General features: G+C 41.5%; 1 long non-coding RNA gene across 2 annotated transcripts in view; it reads right to left on the minus strand.

Moving 5' to 3' along the window:
- Positions 1–1,040: 1,040 nt before the first annotated feature.
- Positions 1,041–24,336, minus strand: part of LOC113246253 (uncharacterized) — a 50,193-nt gene continuing 26,897 nt past the window's right edge. The window contains exons 3-7 of one of the 2 annotated variants that reach the window (XR_008961061.1): positions 11,076–11,201; positions 9,665–9,781; positions 8,934–9,003; positions 8,324–8,438; positions 3,837–7,642 (exon numbers count right to left, since the gene is read on the minus strand). This is a non-coding gene — a long non-coding RNA (uncharacterized LOC113246253). Of the gene's footprint in view, positions 8,439–8,933; positions 9,004–9,664; positions 9,782–11,075; positions 11,202–24,336 lie in introns of both variants that reach the window. The other variant, XR_008961060.1, reaches the window with a different exon arrangement.

Consider the following 24,336-nt stretch of genomic DNA (forward strand, 5'->3'; position numbering starts at 1 on the left):
AACCTTTCAGCGGATTTTGATATTGTTCACTCTCCCTTCTTTCCTAAAACATTCAATTCCCTTAGCTTCTAGGACAACAGGTACTCCTGCATTTCCTCTTGCCTCATCCCATTGCCAACCTATTCTTTGTCACCTGACCATTAAATGTTGTAACTCCTCAAGATTCCGTTCACACCTCTCTCCTCTTCTTCCTCTGTTTTCTCCAGCCCAGCCAATTTCATCTACACCCAAACCATCAATTACTCTCTAACGACAGATGATTCCAGCCAGGTCTCTCCTCCAAGCTCCAGACCAATGTATCCAATCGCCTGCCAACATCCTTCCTTAGACTCAAAAGCAACTCAAGATCAAAATGGCAAAACCAAACTCATGAGCATCCCCTGCTGTCCGCCTTCCCCATTCTGGTCCTCTTTCAGCGTTCCCCATTACAGTGAAGGGTAACACCGACTCATGTGCTTAAACCAGACACCCAGAAGTTACCCTTTACAATTCCCTCTCCTTTGCTCCTCATGCCCAATCCATGACCACCTGGTACTGGTTTTAACTACTAATTATGTCACAACTCCTTCCATGTCTTCTCCATGACCTTAACTAAACCTTCATCTCTCTCCTGCCCTATTAACTGGAATCTAATTGGCTTCAGGAGGGCAGAGTTGGGTCTCTGAGTTTTACCGTAATAGCCTCAAAGCCTATCATTGTACTACATAAATATTTAATAAATTAATGAATACTATTTTTACCTAAATTATATATTATCTGATAGTGTCAGAGAACAATAAATCTGACATATAAGCATATCCGGATAATTGAAACTCAATTTCTTTGTTTATTTCAATCAGTTTGAGTGAGAATCTTTCAAAAATATACAAACATGTATTCCTTTTTTTCTTTCAAAAAGATAAAACTGTCATTGTTCTCTAATAATGATTTTAGAGAGTGAGAACTCCAAATAAATGCCAATTTATTATAATTAATAAGATACTCTAACAAGTTGCTAGATATATGATCAATAAACAAAAATCAACTGCTTCTCTACACTCCAAAAAATAATTTGAAGACAGTGAAAAAATTACGGTTATCATAGCAACAAAAAATATACCTAAAACTCCAGCTAGCAAAAGTTGTGCAAGAGACGTAGTTTCAACCGTCCTACTTCCGATGGCCATGGTTCCCAGCCAGAATGTCAAAACTGAGTAAAGAGTTGAGGTCTGAGCTGCCTTCTCAGAACTAACCAACTTTCTGCTACCAAAGCTTTTTCTCCTAATGAGCTTCCCAAATGGAATCCAAATGTCTCAGGCAACTCTAATGGAGGTTTCAGTCTGTTTACTAAACTAACAACAACAACAACAAAATAAGTTTCTTGAAATAGGAGAAGTTGTTCAGGAGTCTTTCATCGACCTGCTTCCCTGGCAGTACTTTTCATCACTCTAGCAAAGGTCAAGTACACACCTCAGGGATGATGGACGGTGCCTGACCACCTGAGCATAAGGGCCCTGGAGGACATCAGTCTCAGACCAGAGAAGAGCCAATCCAAGTCCCCACAGCCAGGGTGCATCTCACACTTAATCTAGGCCAAGACCCACTGTGGTTGAGTGAGGGGTCCAGTGAGGATGCAGTGAGGGAGCCAGTGAGGGACTCAGTGAGGGGCCCAGTGAGGGGGGCCAGTAAGGGGCCCGTGAGGGGCCCAGTGAGGGACTCAATAAGGGACTCATTGAGGGACCCAGTGAGTGGCACAGTGAGAAGCACAGTGAGGAGTGCAGTGAGGGATTCAGTGAGGGGCCCAGTGGATGGGGGGGGAGCAATGAGGAGCCCAGTGGGGGGGGGCAGTGAGGGGCTAGAGCCATGCATGTGTGGTGAAATCACTAAGGTACCATTTATACCCTGTACTTCCCTGAGGAGGTTCTCTAACATCTGCGACCTCTCTAAGTCCCTCAAAGACTACCTCTGTCAGTCTAGAAAATGTTCCTGCCGAGCTTCTGAAGGAGGACCATGGCCGTCATGACCGCTTTGTCATCCATCTTGCCTCAGCTCATGTGCCAGGCTCACTGATGAAAGGCCAGAGGGTTTGACCAAGACCAGTCCCTCTGCTCTAGCGACCTTGGGATGGCCACCATCATACAGGGGGAGACCCAGAGCTGGCCTTGGGGACTAGAGTGGGAACACGAGCTCCAGCCTTCAAGGCTATCTTGGGATCAGTCCAGCAGCCACTCAGCAAGTCACAGGCACTGCTGGGAATGTAAAATCATCCTCTTTTTTTTTCCTGACTTTTTAAAGAGAGGTTAATATCACATTTTATTGTTGATTCAATGTAATCACTAAAGTTATCAAATACAAGGTTGAAATGAGAGGATGTGTTTGGGGTAGGGTTATTTGCCTTTCTACTGAACAATCCCGACCTGCTGAGCAACTTAGATTTATTTTAGTATTTTTAATGTGTATCTTTCCTTAGAATCAAACTGCCACTTTTCACAATGGCCAGTGCTTCCTTCCCACTGCATTCTCGAATTCTTTCTTAAGTTATTACTCATCTGCTACAAATTGGGAAAACAAACAGCTGAATTATTAGAATTGGATGTAAGTGGGGGGGAAAAGGCTTTGAGCACGGGACTGAGGGAGTCTCCTATGAATAAACCATTCAAGGGCTTGACACATTTATTGGTTCACTTATTTCCTGTTTCTCAACGTCCTTACTGTTCCAGCAGCTTGCACTCCTGGCCCCACCAATCAATTCCCTGCAAAGCAGCCAGAGTGATCTCCTAAAAATGCAAAATTGATTCTGTCACACACACTCTCCATCCCTCCCCTCTCAGAACCCTTCAGTGGCTTCTCACTGCCCTCACGATAAAGTCCAGCCTCCCTGACAGTCTTTCAGAGCCTTGCCATATCTGGCCTCTTCTACCTTCCCCCTTCACCAAGGTGCCACTCAATCGCACATCACCCAGCTCATCTTGCAGGTGTCATCTTAGCTCTGTCCTCCAGAAAGCCTCCCTGACCCCCTGAACAAAATCATGTGTCCAACACTGGCCCGTGGCCCCATCTACTTCCCCATCTAAGATTTAACCAAATTCATAACTATGCAATCGCATTATACATTTGTACCTCCACCATTTAGTAGCTGGGTTTCCTCGGACAAATTACCTAACCTCCCTAAGCCTCAGTTTCTTCATCTGTAAAATGGAGATAATTAGCTCACCTACCTCTTAACCTCACAGTAAAGATTGAGATGGTGCATATAGCACACTTAGCACAATGAATGTGCTTACAATTTGTTGATTATGTGTCTTCCTTACTAGAATGTAAGTTCTGTGAGGTCAGGAATCATGCCTATCTTGTGTTCACCATGGCATGCACAGCCGAGTCTCTGGAACACAGCTACTCAATTATATGCTGATTATTTGTGGAATGAATCAATGAACGAATGTCAATGTCCTGTCAAAGAATCTGCAGGGGCTCCCATGCCAAACTTGAGTGCATTTCCATTCTTCCACGTGGCGTTCCTCAGCCAGCACTGCCACCACCTTCTTCAGCTTCTCTCTGCTGCTCCTTCATGGTTTGTCTGATGAAGTTCCCTTTCTTTCCCCTCCCTTCATCAAATCTTCCCTTCCAGGCCTGGGTCCTCTCTCCTCCAGCAAGCTTTCCTGGGCTCACTATTTAGGTCTTTTTGGAACTCTCCCTAGCATTCTCATTTTGTTCTCAACCATTCCCCAACTCCTTTCTGGCCTAACATCTCCTCCAGTTAAGAGTCAGTGGCCTTGATGGCCAGCTCTGCTCTCACTTCTCCTTTTGTTGCTCCCTCCCCACCCCAGCCCTTGATCATGGGCTCTCCATCTCCTATTTCTGCCAAAGAGCCATTCCTTTTGGTAATATTCTCTCAAAAATTACATCCTCGCAGTGTTTACCTCCAAGTTCCCGAGCTTCACCACGCCTCACTTAAGGTATTGACTTTTCAATTCATGATAAATTATTCAGAAGCTCATTTTCAGCCCAACTCCTCTTTTCTTCAGGGCCTGTTCTCCAGCTAGCATCTCGGGGCAGCCTTTAAGGTCTAATGACGTGTTTACAATTCATGCTCTGCCAGACATTAAAGCAAGGCAGCACACTCAGGGTTGATAAAGTGCTACTCCAAATTCTCAGCAGAGGGAAGGGTCCAACAAGAGTACTGCTCTGTTGTTTATGGAGAACAAATATTTCCATCTCCACTACAAAGGATCTGCCTGCAGAAGGTGGCAAAGGGGTTCTGGTTCAAAGGTAAGGCTCTCCTGGAACCTTCCAAGCTTCCCACCAACTGATGGGCACAGGCAGATCTGATTCCAGTCAACCCCAAAACTTGAGGGTTTTCAAGCTCTTTGCCATTAGGTTGATGTTAGAGGGGAGAAAAAGAAAAAGAAAAAAAAAAAGAAGGAAAAGGAAAGAAAAAAAGAAACCCTAAATCCTCCCTGACCAGGGATATCTGAGAAAGCAAACAAACAAGAAGCAATATACAATGCTTACCCTTGGGATTGGGTTTTTAAGGTGGAGTCCTTTCATACTGCTCAAAGGACCACTATTACCCAGTCCCAGGCCTTTGGTCTAATGATCTTGTAGCCCAGCATGAGCTCCCTTCCTTCTTGATGTTCCTGCCCCTGACATAGAGAAGCTCCTCTCACCTCCACGTTAACTGCAGGCCTCCCTGGTTCTCAGTTGGAGACCCTGTTCCCACCACAGCTTCCTAACCTGATTGTGTGTGAGACCACAGGTCATGACTATAGGTTTAGGGCCATCAGACACATTAAAGGATAATTTACATGGTTAATAATGGTGGAAGAAAGGTGTGGGGACTCTACTACTGGGGGTCATAGGGAGGGAAGGAGAAACCCATTGCCTTAGACGTTGCTGAAATCTATAATTTCATTTTCTTCACAATTACTTGATCAATTCAACTCCAGCCTGAGGGTTTATTTTAATGACTACCGTTAAGGGTTTGACCTGAGAAGAACAGAATTAAGGGGTATGCATCATGAGGCAAGTGACAGGACTTCCTTGAATCCCATCAAAACTAAGTCGATGTTCCTGGTGGCACCTCAGAAGTTAAAAACAACAAAAGCAATATCAAAACAAATGAAAAACAAGAAAGATAGCATGTATGATAGCCAGAGGAAAAAAATTAAATTAGTCGATACGATGGCACTTTTGCTCTGTCACAAAATCTCATCTTCCCCTCCTGTTCCTCTTTTACTGAACACAGAAAGACTACAGAGCCCTAGAGGACAGGACACTGTACCAGAAGACCCCCACATTCTCTTCCTGGAAAAAACCTCAACCTTGGCAACCACGTTCTGCCACCCTACCTCTTCCACCGCCCTTAGCCCCACTTCTGGCAAAGTTAATTGAACAAGAGAGGGGCACCTCCTAGCCAGAAGTTAGTCCAATCAGATTCTCTCTCCCAGGAATTTGTAATTGAAACACAAAAGCCTAAGTCTGATAGCAGTGGGGAGTAGGGAGTGCAGTGGTGCAGTCAGGGGATAAAATCACCATCTTACGGCAGCCATGATGGGTCTTGTACAAGTAGAGGGGTACACAGAGAAGCCAGTGGAACAAAGAGGAATGAAGGAGAAATGCTTAGGGAAAGCAGAACAGTAAGAGAGAGAACGAACTTAAAGGAGCCTGATGAGCTTCAGGGAATGCCTGTCCTTGCCAACCACAGATCCCTGACATACAGACCTTGAATCCCCACCTAGTTACTCATAAGCTTACTATGAAAAAATTCATCCAGCAATTCAAAGTGAAATAACTAACATTTCATTAGCAACCAATAAGTACCACAAATATGGTAAGTGATGGAGTAAAACAAACTAGTTCTAATCTAAATAATCCAACAAGATTGATAGATTTACAATCATTCTACAAATCTTAGGTAACCAGTACAAGTTCTGTAACTAGAAAGTAGCAGAACCTGGATGTGAACCCACTGGGGCATATTCCCACACTCCTCTCAGGTGTGAAAGAACGTACAGTCATCTGCTCTGGCACCAGCCAGAAACTAGCAGGTTCACATCGATGATGTTCCCAAATAAATGAAGTATGGCTTTCAAGGGAAAAAAGTGCTTTTCTTTTTCAAAAATGTTAGTTGAAATCTTAAAACATACATGACATTTTCCTGCTCTTACTCACTGAACACAATTTAACATTTTCCTGATTAATTAAGTTCATTCATTCAAAAATATGTGGAGGACCTCCCATTTGCCTGGCACTGTGCAAAGAACTAAGAACACAAAGCTGCATTAAACAAGATGTCTACCCTCATGGAGTTCATAGTCTGGTAGGGAAAATATCAAAATGATATTCATAATCATAACTATGATTATAATAACTAGCACCTATGGTTAGCTTGTACTCTACTTGCACCATCTTAATTCTCAGAAAAATTCTATGCAGGATTATTACTATAATTATGATGATTATTCTCATTTTACAGAAGAAACTGAGATTCAGAGTCCAATTTACAGGTGCTAAGTATTAAAGCAGGGTACGTTTGTATAATCTATCTAGAACCTCAGCTATTAATACTATACTATGCAGTTTGCTCTAAGTAAAAATAACTGCAAGCACTATGATCAAGTCAAACCAAAGTTGGGTACTGGCTAGTGATCATAAGGAAGAGTGATCAAATCAGTGGGAACAGGATTTCACCAGGTGGACAAGGGGACGATGCACACAAAGAGAAAAGCACATGCAAAAGCACAGCAGTGGGAAAGAGCATTCGGCTCTCTTTCTAAGAGAACTGCAAGCAGTTTTTGTGTATTTGGAGCACAGGTGGGAGAAAATGAAGGACCAGGGAGGAAGTGCAGAAAGATGAGGGTGGAGACACAGGAAGGGCCCAGACTTGGGTCAAGCTCATAGGACATCTATCAAGGCAATGAAGGAGTTAGGTGGAGGGAGGATGGGATAACATGTGTATTTTTAGGAAGGTAAGAAAGATTATTCTGGCTGCAGTGTGGAAAGTGAGGATGAAGAATTGGTAGCTCTAAAGGGGGAGGGGCAGGAAGGGGGAAAACAGTGTTGTTTCTATGTTGGCAGGGTGGGGTGGGGTCACAATGAGGGACTAAGAACGCAGCACTGAGTTTATAAGTGTTAATGTCCTGCTATATATGGGAGAGACCTGCCCAAGGGACAACTGTCCTGCCCCAAATGCCCAGTGAGAAACACTAGGAAAAGGGAAACTTGGGAGCCATTCTCAATGTGCTTTTCCTCCCCCACCCCCACAACCCCCTACATACACATATTAATCATCTCAGAGTCCTGTATCTTCCACTGTTTCCATACCTTGAAGTGCACGTCTCACCCTCTCTTCTTGTGACTATGTCCTTTTGTTGTGGCATCCCTGGCACCGAACCCCATGCTTCGAACAAAGGAGGTGGTTGCTGATGTTTGCTGAACCCAATGGAACTGCTTCATCCTGTGGGATAAATGTTCCCAGTGCAATGTCCTTGGCTTGAATGAAATCAATTGATGCCCTCCTCACTTGTGATCTTGATGTGAGTATTTCTCCCAGGTCTTAGCAAAGTTGGTGATTTCTGCTCGGCTTCCTCATCACATTAGAAATACCACGTTTCATCATCAGTTGCTGTTCTCTTCAAAAACTCTTTATATTGCCCAGCATCCCCTGGGTAATCAGAGCAAATATAATGTCTTTACTGCATCTATTTGTCACTTGGAATGCATGGCAAGCCTTCACGGAAAATTTCCTCAAGTTCGCATTTCCTTCCAGAATGAGTCTTTATCTACATTTAACTCTTGAGTCACCTCTTTCTGTCTATGTCTCTGTCTGTCTGTCTGTCTCTCTCTCTCTCTCTTTCTCTCTCTCTCTCTCTCTCTCTCTCTCACACACACACACACACACACACACACACACACACACACAATATTATTCTGAACTAAATGGGAGGAGCCTTGGATTAAGAGCCAAGAGAGCTCCACTCTGGGCCAGGTTTTGATATTATTTGACCTTAACTAAACTACTTGACCTCAGTTTCATTTATAAAATTGGGAAGCTGACACAAATAGTTTTCAAGGAGTCTAGGAGTTCCCTGGAGGTATCTAGGGAGAACACTAGGGGTGAGAGAGCACTCATACACACATACACATAGGCACACACATACTTGCTCACTGTGATAGACAATGGAGGTGTCTACGAAACATTTTCACTAGGAAATACCTCCTGGGCACATTGTGGGATTGTACTTCTTGGCACTTTTGTGATTGGGTAGGGCTGTGTGACTGATTTTGACCCTTGGGATCTGAGTAGAAGTGCTGTGTGTCACTTTCAAATCAGACATTTAATTACCAATGCAATACTCTTCAGGTTGTTTCTTCTGCCATGGAAAACAGCAATATTCAAAATGGTGGCTGCTTTATCCACTTGGGTTCTAGAATGAAGCTGTGAGCTGAGCCCAAGACCCCTATAGCAGACATTTAACATGAACAAGAAAATCTTTTGTTATAACAGCTGAAATATTTGGGGGGCTGTTTTTTACTGCACATAACTTAGCTTATTCTGACTAATACATACACACATGCACACACTCACACTTTAACCAGAGCACCTCTGTACTTATCTGTTTTATATATTAGATTTCTGCATAAGATTTTGTTTGACAAAAGAGTCCAAGTGCTAAAAAAGAAACTTGAAAACCACAAGTCTACTTGATTTCTGAGGACCCTTCCTACAAAAATCTATGATGTTATACAGATTCTTTCAATGATCCAGCTTTCTTCCCTACCCCTTTTACATATTTTAACTTCATTTTCATAAGATTCTCTTAATTTGATAGGTGCCTCCCATAGAGATTTACTTTCACATAAAATTTTTGTCAATTTTTGGATCTCGAAATGGTGACCCACTTCTTCTTCGCCACACATACTTTCACTTATCATAGTCATCAAAACAAACTTACCTGCCAGAGTTGACAGCTTCACTCTGACAAGGTGAGGTTTGTTGCAAGCTGTCCCCACACTGTCTCTTTTCTAAGAGACACAAAGGAAAATGTGTGTCCTCACTTTAGAGTCATGGCTAGTCTGAGTGTTTTAGTCAACTAGTATCCCTCACTAAGGCTGGTCAGAGTTCTAGGCAAAGAAAGTATCCAGTAAACTTATTGATGGTTTCTTAGAAAATAGTGGATACATGTAATATCAATATTTCTTTGACAGTCTGGTGACTTCTGGAATCTCCCTTTTTCAAGACCCACTTAGACCAGAAGTGCCCTTTGATAGCTATTAATTGTTTAAGTGAGATACCAACTGGAATCTCGGAGATTAAATCAGTTATCAAATTTTTTGTTGTGCCTAATCATCAATCTAATAATCTCCTTCAATTCAGTTGGTCTGGGGTGATGACTTGGAATCCATATTTTTAATATAGAGACTTTGGTGCAGGTAGTCACAGAACCACAATCTGAGAAATTTTATATTTGATCTTTAAGCTTTTTTTAACCTTAGGAATCTTGGGTTAGTTTCAAGTTCCAGATATGCAAGAGATTCAAAACATTCAGCTAAAAGTACCAGGGGAAAATTACTAGTCATTTCTATATATTTCTTCTTTGGCAGCAAGGCCAACACATGAGAATGAAGGAGCTGTGATTTCACACTAGTAAGAACTGCATAAGGGACTAGAGGGACAGTCTCTTACCTAATGCACCAATGATGCCACAGCAGAGCCCAGAGCTGGTGAGGAGCTATGGTGGATAAATCCAATAATGCAAAAGGGATTGCCAAAACAAGGTGAGGAAGAGGCCCAAAGCAGATTCTGAAAGTAAAGCATAAAGGCAGGGAAATGAGAAGGTGAAATACAAGTGGCAGATCCAGGCAGTTAGCTGGAGAGATCTGAGTGAGTCCTGGGAATAGACACAGTGGCCTGGATGTCAATTTACTCCTTATAGGGGACTAAGCAAGCCTATAGGGATGAGCCAGGCAGAGTGATTGCTGGAGTAAGGATAAAGGGTTTCTGGGAACTAAATCCAATAAAAACTAGGTTGGATTTTAATCCAACGTAGCCCTGAGTGGGAAAAGTCAGAGAATGAGTGTAATCCATGACCCAGAAAGAACTAAGAGTTGAACCAAATAAATCTGGTTGTTAAGTTAAAGGATTGACTTACTACGGCTAGAAATAAGAAACTAAAAATTTGGGGATCTGGTAGAAACCAGAATGGAATAGAGAATAAAACACCAGAGAAGAAATGAATAAAGAGGTCAAAGGCAATTGCCCTGCTTGCAGTTGTGACTGGTCTCTGACTTTCATTGGCTCCATATGTTGTGGGGTAGGTGGCCTGGTTTGAAGACAAATAAGGCAGATACTTACCTGTCCCAACTGGATCACAAAGAGAATGGAGCCATTGTACCCAAGACCTCCTTTTATAGACAGAACTCAACCGAAGTCAATTCACAAGGCTTAGCAATGAAATATAGCTGAGATATCAACCACCAAATGTAACACTGAGGAATTAGGGTGGATAGTTGGAATTGCTTAAGCTATGCAACTTACTGGGCTCATGTTTGGCAAACAAACACAGCTTAATAAGGAGACAAAAGATTTCCAGAACAAGGAAGAACAGCATTCTCTCCCTCTTCATCTTCTTTTTCCTCCCATTATAGAATGCCGTTACCGAAACAATGGGCCATGGCCCAGTAATTCCACTGAGGCTGTGTTAATTGCTTCTCATCACAAATTTGGGCACATCCTTCCCCAATTAAAAATTCTTTGTGCTCAAGGAGAAAATAATTTAGGGCTCATTACAGCTTTGTTTTCAAATCAGTTAATAGAATGTGGTAGATAATGGAGGGAGAAGGCAGAGAACTGGACTGGAAGACTGGAAAGTTGATCCTTATTCCCAGTTCTGACATTTGCTAGCCATGTGACCTTAGGCAAATCATTTCATTTCTTTGGGCTTTTGTTTCCTTGTTTGTAAAAAGAAAGTTATTAAACACAATTGTTTCTAAATGTCCTTCCATCTCAGACATTCTCTGATGTCCATGATTCAATAAACCTGGATCGCACTTCCTTCCTACCTAGCAAGAAGGCTTTGGAAAATGGAATTGCTCACCTTGCAAAAATGGACATTTAATTGTTGGTTGATGAATGGAGGGATTAATGAATGAATGACATCCAATGACACATATTTTGGGGCATCTTCAATGAAAGGGTTGCCAAACCAAGGTGAGGAAGAGACCTAAAGCACATGATGAAAGTAAAACATAAAGTCAGGGAAACAGGAGGTGAACTTGTGAGTGGTGGATCCAGGTCCACTTTTGACCTCCCCTTATGCTGAGTCCTACAATCAAGAATACAGGCTCTCAGAACTCAAAGACTTACCTGCCAAATCAACCCATTTGACAGGTGGGAAATTAAAACAAGGAAAAGGGACTTGCCTGCAGTTCTGGGGTCAGCTAGCAACAGAGAGCTAGAAAGATCTTTTTTGTCTCTCCTCACTGTGCTTTTTCTCTGCACTGTGCTGCCTCATAGTTCCCAAACAAGGAGCTAAAAATGGAGCTAAAGCTTTAGGCAAAGGCCCAGAGTTGATGACCCAATGTGACCTGAATGGTAATCTAATATTGGAGCAAAAAGACTTCCCAAAATGTTTCAAGAGAAGCTCTATTTTCCTTATCTCAACCTGTGCTCCAGAACCACCCACCACCGTCACCACCACCATCACTTCCAACTGAAAAGGGGCGTGGAGCAGTGAGCTCTGAGAAAAGCACATTCCATGAGAAGATGATCAGGAGCAAAGACAGAAAAGCCGATTTTAGGGATTTTTTCTGGTAATAATTTCAGAGATTTTGGTTTACTGAGAACACTCATGGGCCGTGGAAAAGTTGGAGCCTCTTCCTCTCCCCAGAACCATGAAAAACCCCCTTTTCATTTTGCCAGGAATTTGAGCAACTAACTTTCTCATGAGGTACTCAAACTCCCTGGACCTCAGCCTTCCCTTCTATAAAACAGAGAAGGATGACGCCAGCAAAAGTCAAATGAGGCCCATGGATATACAAGCACCAGATTCATGCACTCAAAACTCTGTCTTCATCAGATTACCTCTGCTGCTCTCTTGTAGCTTCCTATGTTTGACCTTACGCCCGACACATTGTTTATTTGCTTCCTAGCCTAATATGAAGAGTTCCTTGATCACTCCAGCCCAGGGGAGGGCTTTCCTCCCTGCTCTCTGCATTTATGGCCTATAAAACTTATCTGATTCTTGGATGCATGATGCCTAGAATTACAACGTTATTGTTTTTCCAAGGTAAGGTCTCTTACTATCAACCTGTGCTCCAGAACCACCCACCACTTTGGGGTAGCAGACCCCCCAAAGATATCTATATCCTAACCTCCAGAACCTGTGAATATGTTATGTTACATGAAAGGGAGAATGAAAGCTGTAGATGGAATTAAGGTGGTTAATCAGCTGACCTTAATTATCCTTTGTTATCCAGGTGTGTCCAAAGTAATCACAAGTTTCCTTAAATAAGGAAGGAGGAGGCAGAAGAGCCAGACCTCGAGAGATGGCGTTGCAAGAATGCCTCAAACAGCCATTGCTAGGTTTGAAGATCGACAAGACCATGAGCCCAGAAATGCAGAAGGCCATAGGAGCTGGGAAAAGGAAGGAAATGGATCCTTTCCTAGAGCCTCCAGAAGGAACACAGCCTCGCCAACACCTTGGTTTTAGCCCAGTGAAACTCATTTCAAAATTCTGACCTCCAGAACTGTAAGATTAAAAAAATTGGGGTTGTTTCAAGCCACTATATTAGTGGTGATTTGCTATAGTAGCAATAAGAAATTTATATACTGCCTATTACATCCTATACTTTATGCTAAGCTATTGGATACCATGGGCTACAGTCAGTATTTTTCTCTGCCTACCAAATATTACTAAACACAAAGTAAGCAACTAAGGCATATTTTTTAAAGTGAATGAATGAATGAATGTACTAATTGATGTGATAACAATTAGGAAATCATCAATCAATCCAAAACAGACCCAGATTATAAAAACCCCTGAAAACAGACTCAGGTGTCTAGCTATAACATAATATGATTTCATGGATATTTCTTATCATGGTTGTTTCTTGGTGACTCCCACATCCAATGTTGCTATTATTTTTCCAATCATACATTGGAAATAGTTCTGGATTTGAAGTCAGAAGTCTGGGACAGAGTCCTGCTGCTGACATAGATTAGCTGTCTGACCTTGGACAAACTGTGTAACTAACCTGGGCCTCAGTTGCCTCATCTATGAAAGAATGACACTATTCACTATCCTAAGAACGTCACAGGACTATGGTGAGGATCAGATGAGCCAATGCTCAGAAAAGAGCTATGAATGGGATGCCTGGGTGGCACAGCGGTTAAGCGTCTGCCTTCAGCTCTGGGCGTGATCCCGGCATTATGGGATCGAGCCCCACATTGGGCTCCTCCGCTATGAGCCTGCTTCTTCCTCTCCCACTCCCCCTGCTTGTGTTCCCTCTCTCGCTGGCTGTCTCTATCTCTGTCAAATAAATAAATAAAATCTTTAGAAAAAAAAAAGAAAAAAAAAGAAAAGAGCTATGAAAACTCTAAAACTCTATGTGAATTAGAGGAGCTGTGATTCACCACCCTCCTCTTTGGACCAATTTTTAGCTAATAGTCCTTTTCTTAGTGACTCTACTGTGCTCACATTACTATATGAGGCCTTGTGAGGGAAATAAACATTTGGAAGAGTTCATAGTCCAAGGAGGAACTAGGGTGAAATGAGACAAGTCACTTAGTTTCTACTCTAGTCTGGTAGCCCAGGGCCACTTGTTGCTGGCTTGGTCTCAGGCACTGAGAAACCCAGCTACCGCTGACACTGAGAAAGAGCTTTCTGCTATAAGTCCAGTTCAATGAGCTGAGGCCCAGAGTTGAGGATTAACCAACTTAAGAGAGGGGTCTTTCATTTGGTGGAAGCCTTGTGCAGGTAGCCAGTCCCAATCCAGACATAGAGTACTTGTGGAACAGCTCCTACCTGCTAGGTAATGTTTGCAGGCTCCTTCTCATTCTCCGCAAACTCATGATCCATTGGGAATGGGATTTGGGAAAAGTAGGAGCCTTGGACATACCCAAGCCCAATCCCTGGAAGACATCTGGCTCTCAGAGATAATGCCTTGGGTTTCCCAATGGATATTTCATTTCCTTGGGGAGTTAAGTCTTCTAGGCTGCCAACAGAGCCTGCCTCAGGCAAAGAACTAAGGTTGTAGATGTTACTTAGTATAGCTCCTTTCTTCTCAAATAAAAGTGCTCTAGATTCCCCCCAAGTCCAAAACATTCATAGTCCTATCACTTTAAAAATAAACTCATTTTTAAAAAGATGAAAACACATGACACAAAGTTCTTCATCTCCCTTCCCATCAGCCTCAAATTCTCTCTACAGTTCTTCTTAGCTTCAGAAATATGGGATAGAGCATCCCTCTAATTATTTAAATCTAATTTATTGTGCTTTTGATCCTATACTAATCCATAAATGCAAAAGGAGGAAAAAATGCCACAGGCACAAAGAAGTGCTCATTATAGCAATATCAATAAAAATTGTATAGGCTAGAATTCTGGTTAGAGATGGTAGTTTGCTACCATGTGTTTATTTCTTCTTCATTCTGTGCTCCTACAAATATGATAAAAAGAATAATTCTTAAAAACTACATAAGGCATAGGAAAGGAGACATCAGAAAAAATATAAAATTTTAATAAAATTTTAGAAGACTAAAAGTTGAAGGAAAAGTGACTGATGTAGCAGTGTAAGGGAAGCCAGAGGAAGGACATGGAAAGGAAGTAATCTGCTCCACAAAACCCTGGAAAGGTTGATGATTCAGTGGAGCCAGAACACCTGGATCAAGGTATCTGGTACCCAATCTATTCACTTCTTTCCTAGGCAAAAGAGCTGACTTTTCTTCTCTAGCAAAATTAATAGGAGAAACTCAGGATTCAGAGACACCTTAGAGGTGGAGGGCAGGAGTAATAACAAAGAGATAAACTGAAAGTCTGTAAAATGAAGTGATAGGCCCAAGTCTTCTTTTGTTCCCATCATATAGACCACTAGAGGCAGAATGCTTGTAGTTGGGCACTTCCCTCGTGGTTTTCGGAAATCTCTTTCCCAGCACTTGTGGAGCACCAGTGAAATGACCAACTAATTGTCCAAGTATCTTGAAGTGAAGCCCATCAGTTGAAAAGCACCACCATCTCTGACTCCCATACACATTTTTACTTGAACACACACACTCACATTTTCACATCTTACTCTTAAACAGACAACCAAGGATCACCTAATAATTGAGAATAATCTCCAATATGAAAGTGAGAAATTAAAACAAATGCACAAAAAACACCTTATCTAACAGAGATAAAGCAAGACAGAAGAAAACATTTTCGCTAAATTATTATCCTCATTTACATACGAAAAAACCCCACATACATTAAGCAGGAGACAGAAAACACTCAGATTAAGAAAGAGCTCTTGTAACTTAGCATATATGATCGCCAAAATTAAAAACTTGACTAGAATGTTTGGAAATAAACCCCCAAAAATTGGAAAATAAAACAAAACACGAAGAGGTGATCAATGGGAAGAAAAAAAATTAATAGAAGAGAAATCCAAGAACTCCATCACAGAAATTATAGAAGATATAGAAAGAACAGAGAAAACTGGGAGGAGGGAATAGAAGAAGGGTATTATTACGTTCTCAAAGACATGTCTCTAGACTGAAAGAACCCACAGGGTATCCAGCACAATAAATGAAAAAAGAGTCACATTAAAGGGTCATGAACATGAAATTTCAGGAACCAGGGAATAAAGAAAAAAATATAAGATATTTTAAAATGGAAAAAAATCACAAAGAAGAAATCAGAATTATAGTGGCTTCAGACATTTCCTTAACAACACTGTGTGAAGAAGAATATGGACCAAGGCCTTCAAAATTCTACTGGGAACTTTTTTTAACTTAAAATTTTGCACACAAACTATCCACCAACTTTAAAAGTGAAACAAAGTTATTTCAGGCATTTCATTATCCCAAATTATCTCCATTTATTAGGAAGATACTTAAGGATATACACTAACCAAGAAGGATGATGACATAGAAAACAGGAAGCAATAGATACACATAGAAAAATGGGGTTGGGAGACCCCAGGGTAACAAATGTGTAACTTCCCAGCATCACAGAGGACCGCAGGTGGGTCACTTCTAATGAAAACAGAGAGGGGACGTCATATAATGCCTTTATTTTATTTTATTTTACTTTTTTAACTCTTTTTTTATATGTTTTTTTATTATATTATGTTAGTCACCATACAGTACATCCCTGGTTTCTCTCTTTTTTCTTTTTTTGAGCTCCTTGTGACTTTATTTTTTTTAATTTTAATGGTTTTTTATTATATTATGTTAGTCACCATACAGTACATCCCTAGTTTCTTTTCTTTTTTTTTTAAGCTCCTTGTGACTTTATTTTTTTTTTATTTTAATGGTTTTTTATTATATTATGTTAGTCACCATACAGTACATCCCTGGTTTCTGATGTAAATTTCGATGATTCATTAGTTGCATATAACACCCAGTGCACCATGCAATATGTGCCCTCCTTACTACCCTTTCCAAGTCTATCCCATTCCCCCACACCCCTCCCCTCTGAAGCCCTCAGTTTGTTTCTCAGAGTCCATAGTCTCTCATGCTTCATTCGCCCTTCTAATTACCCCCCCTTTCTTTATCCCTTTCTTCCCCTACCGATCTTCCTGGTTCTTATGTTCCATAGATGAGAGAAATCATATGATAATTGTCTTTCTCTGCTTGACTTATTTCACTTAGCATTATCTCTTCTAGTGCCGTCCATGTTGAAGCAAATGTTGAGAATTCATTCTTTCTGATAGCTGAGTAATATTCCATTGTATATATGGACCACAACTTCTTAATCCAGTCATCTGTTGCAGGGCATCTCGGTTCCTTCCACGGTTTGGCTATTGTGGAAAATGCTGCTATGAACATTGGGGTGCATATGGCCCGTCTCTTCACTACGTCTGTATTTTCGCGGTAAATACCCAGTAGTGCAATGGCTGGATCATAGGGTAGCTCAATTTTTAACTTTTTTTTTTAATGTTTTTTTATTACATTATGTTAGTCACCATACGGTACATCCCTGGTTTCTGATGTAAGGTTCGATGATTCATTAGTTGTGTATAACACCCAGTGCACCATGCAATATGTGCCCTCCTAACTACCCATCACCAGTCTATCCCATTCCCCCACCTCCCTCCCCTCTGAAGCTCTCAGTTTGTTTCTCAGAGTCCATAGTCTCCCATGCTTCACTCCCCCTTCTGATTACCCCCTTTCTTTATCCCTTTCTTCCCCTACCGATCTTCCTAGTTCTTATGTTCCATAGATGAGAGAAATCATATGATAGTTGTCTTTCTCTGCTTGACTTATTTCACTAAGCATTATCTCCTCCAGTGCCGTCCATGTGGAAGCAAATGTTGAGAACACATTCTTTCTGATAGCTGAGTAATATTCCATTGTATATATGGACCACAGCTTCTTAATCCAGTCATCTTTGGAAGGGCATCTCGGTTCCTTCCATGATTTACTATTGTGGACATTGCTGCTATGAACATTGGGGTGCATATGGCCTTTCTCTTCACTATATTTGTATCTTTGGGGTAAATACCAAGTAGTGCAATGGCTGGGTCATAGGGTAGCTCAATTTTTAACTTTTTAAGGGACCTCCACACTGTTCTCCAGAGTGGCTGCACCAACTTGCACTCCCACCAACAATGTAGGAGGGGTCCCCTTTCTCCACATCCTCTCCAGCAATTGCTGTTTCCTGCCTTGTTGATTTTTGCCATTCTTTTTTTTTTTCATAATGATTTTTTATTATATTATGTTAGTCACCATACAGTACATCCCCGGTTTTCGATGTAAGGCTCGATGATTCATTAGTTGTGTATAACACCCAGTGCACCATGCAATATGTGCCCTCCTTACTACCCATCACCGGCCTATCCCATTCCCCCACCCCCCTCCCCTCTGTAGCCCTCAGTTTGTTTCTCATAGTCCATAGTCTCTCATGTTTCATTCCCCCTTCTGATTACCCCCCTTTCTTTATCCCTTTCTTCCCCTACTGATCATCCTAGTTCTTATGTTCCATAGATGAGAGAAATCATATGATAGTTGTCTTTCTCTGCTTGACTTATTTCACTTAGCATTATCTCCTCCAGTGCTGTCCATGTTGTAGCAAATGTTGAGAACTCGTTCTTTCTGATTGCTGAGTAATATTCCATTGTATATATGGACCACAACTTCTTAATCCAGTCATCTGTCGAAGGGCATCTCGGCTCCTTCCACGATTTAGCTATTGTGGACATTGCTGCTATGAACATTGGGGTGCATATGGCCCTTCTCTTCACTACGTCTGTATCTTTGGGGTAAACACCCAGTAGTGCAATGGCTGGGTCATAGGGTAGCTCAATTTTTAACTTTTTAAGGGACCTCCACACGGTTTTCCAGAGTGGCTGTACCAACTTGCATTCCCACCAACAATGTAGGAGGGATCCCCTTTCTCCACATCCTCTCCAACAATTGTTGTTTCTTGCCTTGTCTATTTTTGCCATTCTAACTGGCGTAAGGTGGTATCCTAGTGTGGTTTTGATTTGAATTTCCCTGATGGCTAATGATTTTGAACATTTTTTCATGTGTCTGTTAGCCATTTGTATGTCTTCATTGGAGAAGTGTCTGTTCATATCTTCTGCCCATTTTTTAATTTGTTTATTTGTTTCTCGTGTATTGAGTTTGAGAAGTTCTTTGTAGATCTTGGATACCAGTCTTTTATCTGTAGCATCATTTGCAAATATATTCTCCCATTCCGTGGGCTGCCTCTTAGTTTTTTTGACTGTTTCCTTGGCTGTGCAGAAGCTTTTTATCTTGATGAAGTCCCACAAGTTCATTTTTTCTTTTGTTTCTCTTGCCTTTGGAGATGTGTCATGAAAAAGGTTGCTTTGGCCGATGTCGTAGAGGTTGCTGCCTATGTTCTCCTCTAGGATTTTGATGGATTCCTGTCTCACATCGAGGTCTTTCGTCCATTTGGAGTTTATCTTTGTGTATGGTGTGAGAGAGTGGTCAAGTTTCATTCTTTTGCATGTAGCTGTCCAATTTTCCCAGCACCATTTATTGAAGAGACTGTCTTTTTTCCACCAGATGCTTTTTCCTACTTTATCAAAGATGAGTTGCCTAAAGGGCCAAGGGTCCATTTCTGGGTTCCCTATTCTGTTCCATTGGTCTATGTGTCTGTTTTTGTGCCAGTACCATGCTGTCTTTGTGATCACAGCTTTGTAGTACAGCTTGAAATCTGGCATGTTATGCCCCCAGCTTTGTTTTTCCTTTTCAACAGTTCCTTGGAGATTCAGGGCCTTTTCTGGTTCCACACAAATTTAAGGACTATTTGTTCCAGTTCTTTGAAAAATGTCCTTGATATTTTGATCGGGATAGTATTGAAAGTGTAGATTGCTCTGGGTAGCATGGACATTTTAACTATGTTAATTCTTCCAATCCATGAGCATAGTATATTTTTCCATCTTTTTGTGTCTTCCTCAATATCTTTCAAGAGTGATTTGTAGTTTCTAGAATATAGGTCCTTTACGTCTCTGGTTAAGTTAATTCCAAGGTAACGTATGCTTATTGGTGCTATTGTAAATGGGATGGATTGCCTAATTTCTCTTTCTTCAGTCTCATTATTCGTGTATAGAGATGCAACTGATTTCTGAGCATTGATATTGTATCCCGCCACATTACTGAATTGCTCTATAACTTCTAATAGTTTGGGAGTGGATTATTTTGCGTTTTCCATATAGAGTATCATGTCATCTGCGAAGAGAGACATTTTGACTTCTTCTTTGCCGATTTGGATACCTTTTATCCCTTTTTGTTGTCTGATTGCTGTTGCAAGGACTTCTAGTACTATGTTGAATAATAGTGGCGAGAGTGGGCATCCTGATCTTAAGGGAAAGGCTTCCAGCTTTTCCCCATTGAGAATGATATTTGCTCTAGGCTTTTTATAGATAGTTTTTATGATATTGAGGAATGTACCCTCTATCCCTATACTCTGAAGGGTTTTAATCAGGAAAGGATGCTGTATTTTGCTAAATGCTTTTTCTGCATCTATTGAGAGAATCATATGATTTTTGAATTTTTCTTTCTGGATAAAATCTAAGACACAGATCGATTTGCAAATGTTGAACCACCCTTGCATCCCAGGGATGAATCCCACTTGGTCATGGTGGATAATCCTTTTAATGTACTGTTGGATTCTATTAGCCAGGATCTTGTTGAGGATTTTGGCATCCATATTCATTAGGGAAATCGATCTGTAATTCTCCTTTTTGATGGGGTCTTTGCCTGATTTGGGGATCAAGGTAATATTGGCCTCATAGAATGAGTTTGGTAGCTTTCCTTCTGTTTCTATTTTTTAAAATAGCTTTAGGAGAATAGGAATTATTTCTCCTTTGAACGTTTGGTTGAATTCCCCAGGAAAACCATCAGGGCCTGGAGTTTTGTTTTTTGGAAGGTTGTTTATCACTGACTCAATTTCTTCATAATTAATTGGCCTGTTTAAAAAATCAATTTCTTCCTGATTCAGTCTTGGTAGTTTATAGGTTTCCGGAAGGCCTCCATCTCTTCCAGATTGCTTAATTTATTGGCATAAAGCTGTTGATAAAAGTTTCTAATAATCCTTCCAATTTCATTGGTGTTGGTTGTGACCTCTCCTTTTTCATTCCTAATTTTATTAATTTGGGTCCTTTCTCTATTCTTTTGGATAAGTCTTGCCAGCGGTCTGCCAATTTTATTGATTATGTCAAAGAACCAGATTCTAGTCCTGTTGATCTGCTCTACTGTACTCCTGGTTTCTAATTCATTGATTTCTGCTCTAATCTTGATCAATGCTTCCTCATGAGTGGATTAGGCCTGTCCCTCTGTTGCTGTTCCAGCTTCTTGAGGTGAGAATATAAAAACTGCATTTTAGATTTTTCCATTCTTTTGAGTGAGGCTTGAATGGCTATGTATTTCCCCCTTAGGACTGCCTTTGCAGTATCCCATAGGTTTTGGACCATTGTGTTTTCATTCTCGTTGGTCTCCATAAATTGTTTAAATTGATTTTTGATTTCCTGGTTTATCGAGTCATTCCTGAGCAGGATGGTTCTTAGTCTCCAAGTGTTTGAGTTTCTTCCAAATTTTTCCTTGTGGTTGAGTTCCAATTTCAGAGCATTGTGGTCTGAGAATATGCAGGGGATAATTTCAATCTTTTGGTATCGGTTGAGACCTGTTTTGTGTCCCAGAGCATGGTCTATTCTTGAGAATGATCCATGGGCATTAGAATAGAATGAGTATTCTTTGGTTCTGGGGTGTAGAGTTCTATATATATATATATATATCTATGAGGTCCAACTCCTTGAGTATGGCATTCAAAGCCCTTATTTCTTTGTCAATTTTTTGCATGGGTGTTCTGTGTATTTCTGATAGTGGAGTGTTGAGGTCCCCTACTATTAGTGTATTTTTATCTATATGTCTCTTTATTGTGGTTAAGAGTTGGCTTGTGTATCTTGCTGCTCCCCTGTTGGGGGCATATATATTTATAATTGTCATATCCACTTGTTGGATACATCCTTTAAGAATAATATAGTGCCCTTCTGTGTCTCTAACTATAGGCCTTAGTTTAAAATCCAATCTGTCTGATATGAGAATTACTACCCCAGCTTTCTTTTGAGGTCCATTGGTGTGAAAGGTGGTATTCCATCCCTTTACTTTCAGTCTGAATGTATCTTTAGGTTCAAAATGAGTCTCTTGTAGACAGCAAATGGATGGGTCATGTCTTTTTATCCAGTCTGCAGCCCTTAGCATTTTATGGGAGCATTTAGGCCATTTACATTGTACTGATTATTGAGAGATATGATTTTAATGATGCCATGTTGCCAGTAAAGTCTTTGTTTTATCGATTGTGACTTTCTGTTCTGTATCACTCTTGGGGCCTTTTTACCTTTCTAGAACCCCCCTTAATATCTCTTGTAGGGCTGGTTTCGTGGTTACGAAATTGGTCAATGACTGGCGATTCTGGAAGGTCTTTATTTCTCCATCAATTCTGAATGACAGCCTTGCTGGATAAAGGATCCTTGGCTGCATGTTTTTCTCTGAAAAGGCTTTAAAAATGCTCCCCTAACCCTTTCTCTCATTCCAGGTCTGTGTAGACAGGTCTGACGTAATTCTGATACCTTTGCCTTGGTACGTGAGAAATTTCTTTACCCTGGCCGCTTTCAATACTGTATCCTTGGATCTAATATTTGTGAATTGTACTATGACGTGACGTGGTGTAGGTCTGTCATGGTTGAGCTTGGGAGGGGTCCTCTCTGCCTCTTGGACACGAATGCTTGTTTCCCTTGCTAGATTAGGGACTTTTCAGCTACAATTTGTTCAAGTATCTCTTCTAGACCTCTGTTTTTCTCCACCCCCTCGGGGATGCCGATGATTCTGACATTGGAACGTTTTATTGAGTCAGTAATCTCCCATAACCTACATTCTTGAGCGTGGATTTTTTTTAAGTCCAGATTCTATTTTAGCTTTTTCTTCTACTAACACATCCTCCAATTCACTGATATGTTCTTCTGCCTCATTCACCCTGGCCGTCAGAGCCTCTAGTTTTGACTGCATTTGGCTCATAGAATTTTTAATTTCTGCCAAATTCGCTCTCATTTCTGCCCTTAGCGATTCTATATTCTCATTAACATTTTCATTAATACTTTTTTCAAGTCTACACATCATCTTGACCATTGTTACTCTGAATTCCATTTCTGATAATTTGGTTACATCCATATCCATTAGTTCTGTGGCAGAGGCCACAGACTCATTGACTTTTCTTTGCTGGGGGGGATTTCTCCTTCTCGTCATTCTGATGAGGAGAGGTTGCGGGGTTGTCCAGAGCCCAAATTATTGACCGGGACCCAGGCCGTGCGCCCTTGTTTTATAGGGATCTTAGGGATGTGGGCTTCTTGATTTTTCAGCCTGCCTTCATTGGGAAGGGGCCTGGTGCGCCGATACTCAGGCAACCCTGTTTGGGTAGAGTCTCTGTGTCCCCTGCGAGGGGGGATGGGGTTGGGCCCACTCTGAGCCGGTTTTCCTAGGCTTTTGTTCTCTGGTGGCTTTCCCTGGCAATTTGCTCTGCCTCTTCTGAGAGTCAGAGCAGCAGTGGCCGAATCTCAGCCTCTGTCTCAGAACAGAGGGATCAAGGACTGTTCTCCACTGATGTTCTGGCCGCTTTAACTCTGTTACTGTTGGTGCTGCTCAACCCTGCAGCTTTCCGTGATGTTTGCCCCACACCCGGCATCCCAGCCCTCACTTCCAGGGCTGGCAGGTCTCTGTCCTTTGTGTTTCTAACACCGCCGGCCGCCAGCCCCCACCTCACCCCCCACGCTCCAGAGCTCCCGGTCTCATTCTGGTTCCAGTGAGCACACCCAAGCTCCATTTCAGTCTGGTGGCATGCGTTCCCCAGCTCACCTTCTCTGTCTGCTCTCTCGCGGGTGCCGTCCTCGAGTCCACCTGCTCCCCCCCCGCAGGTGGCTACCGCTTCCCGGCGCCCGAACGTGGCGGCTCCCTCCCCCTTCCGTTTATCTTCCGATATCTCTGCGCGGTTTCATGGCTCCCCACTTCGTACCTCAATACTCAGTGCTGGAGATGTTCATTTGTAGAGATCCAGATGTATCTTCCTGCGTCTCAGGCGGATTCCGTGGATGTTCAGGCTGGTCTGGTACCTATCCAGCTCGACTCAGGGGACCAGCTGAAAAAGGGGTCCCCTACTCCTCTGCAATCTTAACTCCCCTCCCCATATAATGTCTTTAAAACTACAGCATTGGAAAAGATTAAGAAGATATAAGTGGCAAAATATGCACATATTTTAAACTTAAGCAATTATAAATTTGAAGAATAATTTAAAAACTGATGTAGAAATAAAATGGAATCGTAGTACATTAGGCTCTGGAATAAGCAATATTTGCATAGTCATAATGGTACAACACTGATTACTTATTATATAATAATTGTGATACAATTTTATTGGGAAGATGGAAGATGAGAAATTGAGAAGTGGTATAAAAAACCTGAAGCCTTTCCTACTATAACAGAAAGTCAATAGATAACATCAGAAATAAATGAGAAATAGCAGTAGAAGCGTATTACTTAGAAATATGGGTTTAGCTATAAAAAGAAAAGCTAATTAATCAAAGAAGAGGTTATTTCTACATAGTGGGACTGAGGTGGGAAGGCATGGGACAGGGGAATGAT

The sequence above is a fragment of the Ursus arctos genome, unplaced genomic scaffold (assembly GCF_023065955.2).
Source record: "Ursus arctos isolate Adak ecotype North America unplaced genomic scaffold, UrsArc2.0 scaffold_23, whole genome shotgun sequence".
NCBI classification, from domain to species: Eukaryota; Metazoa; Chordata; class Mammalia; order Carnivora; family Ursidae; genus Ursus; species Ursus arctos.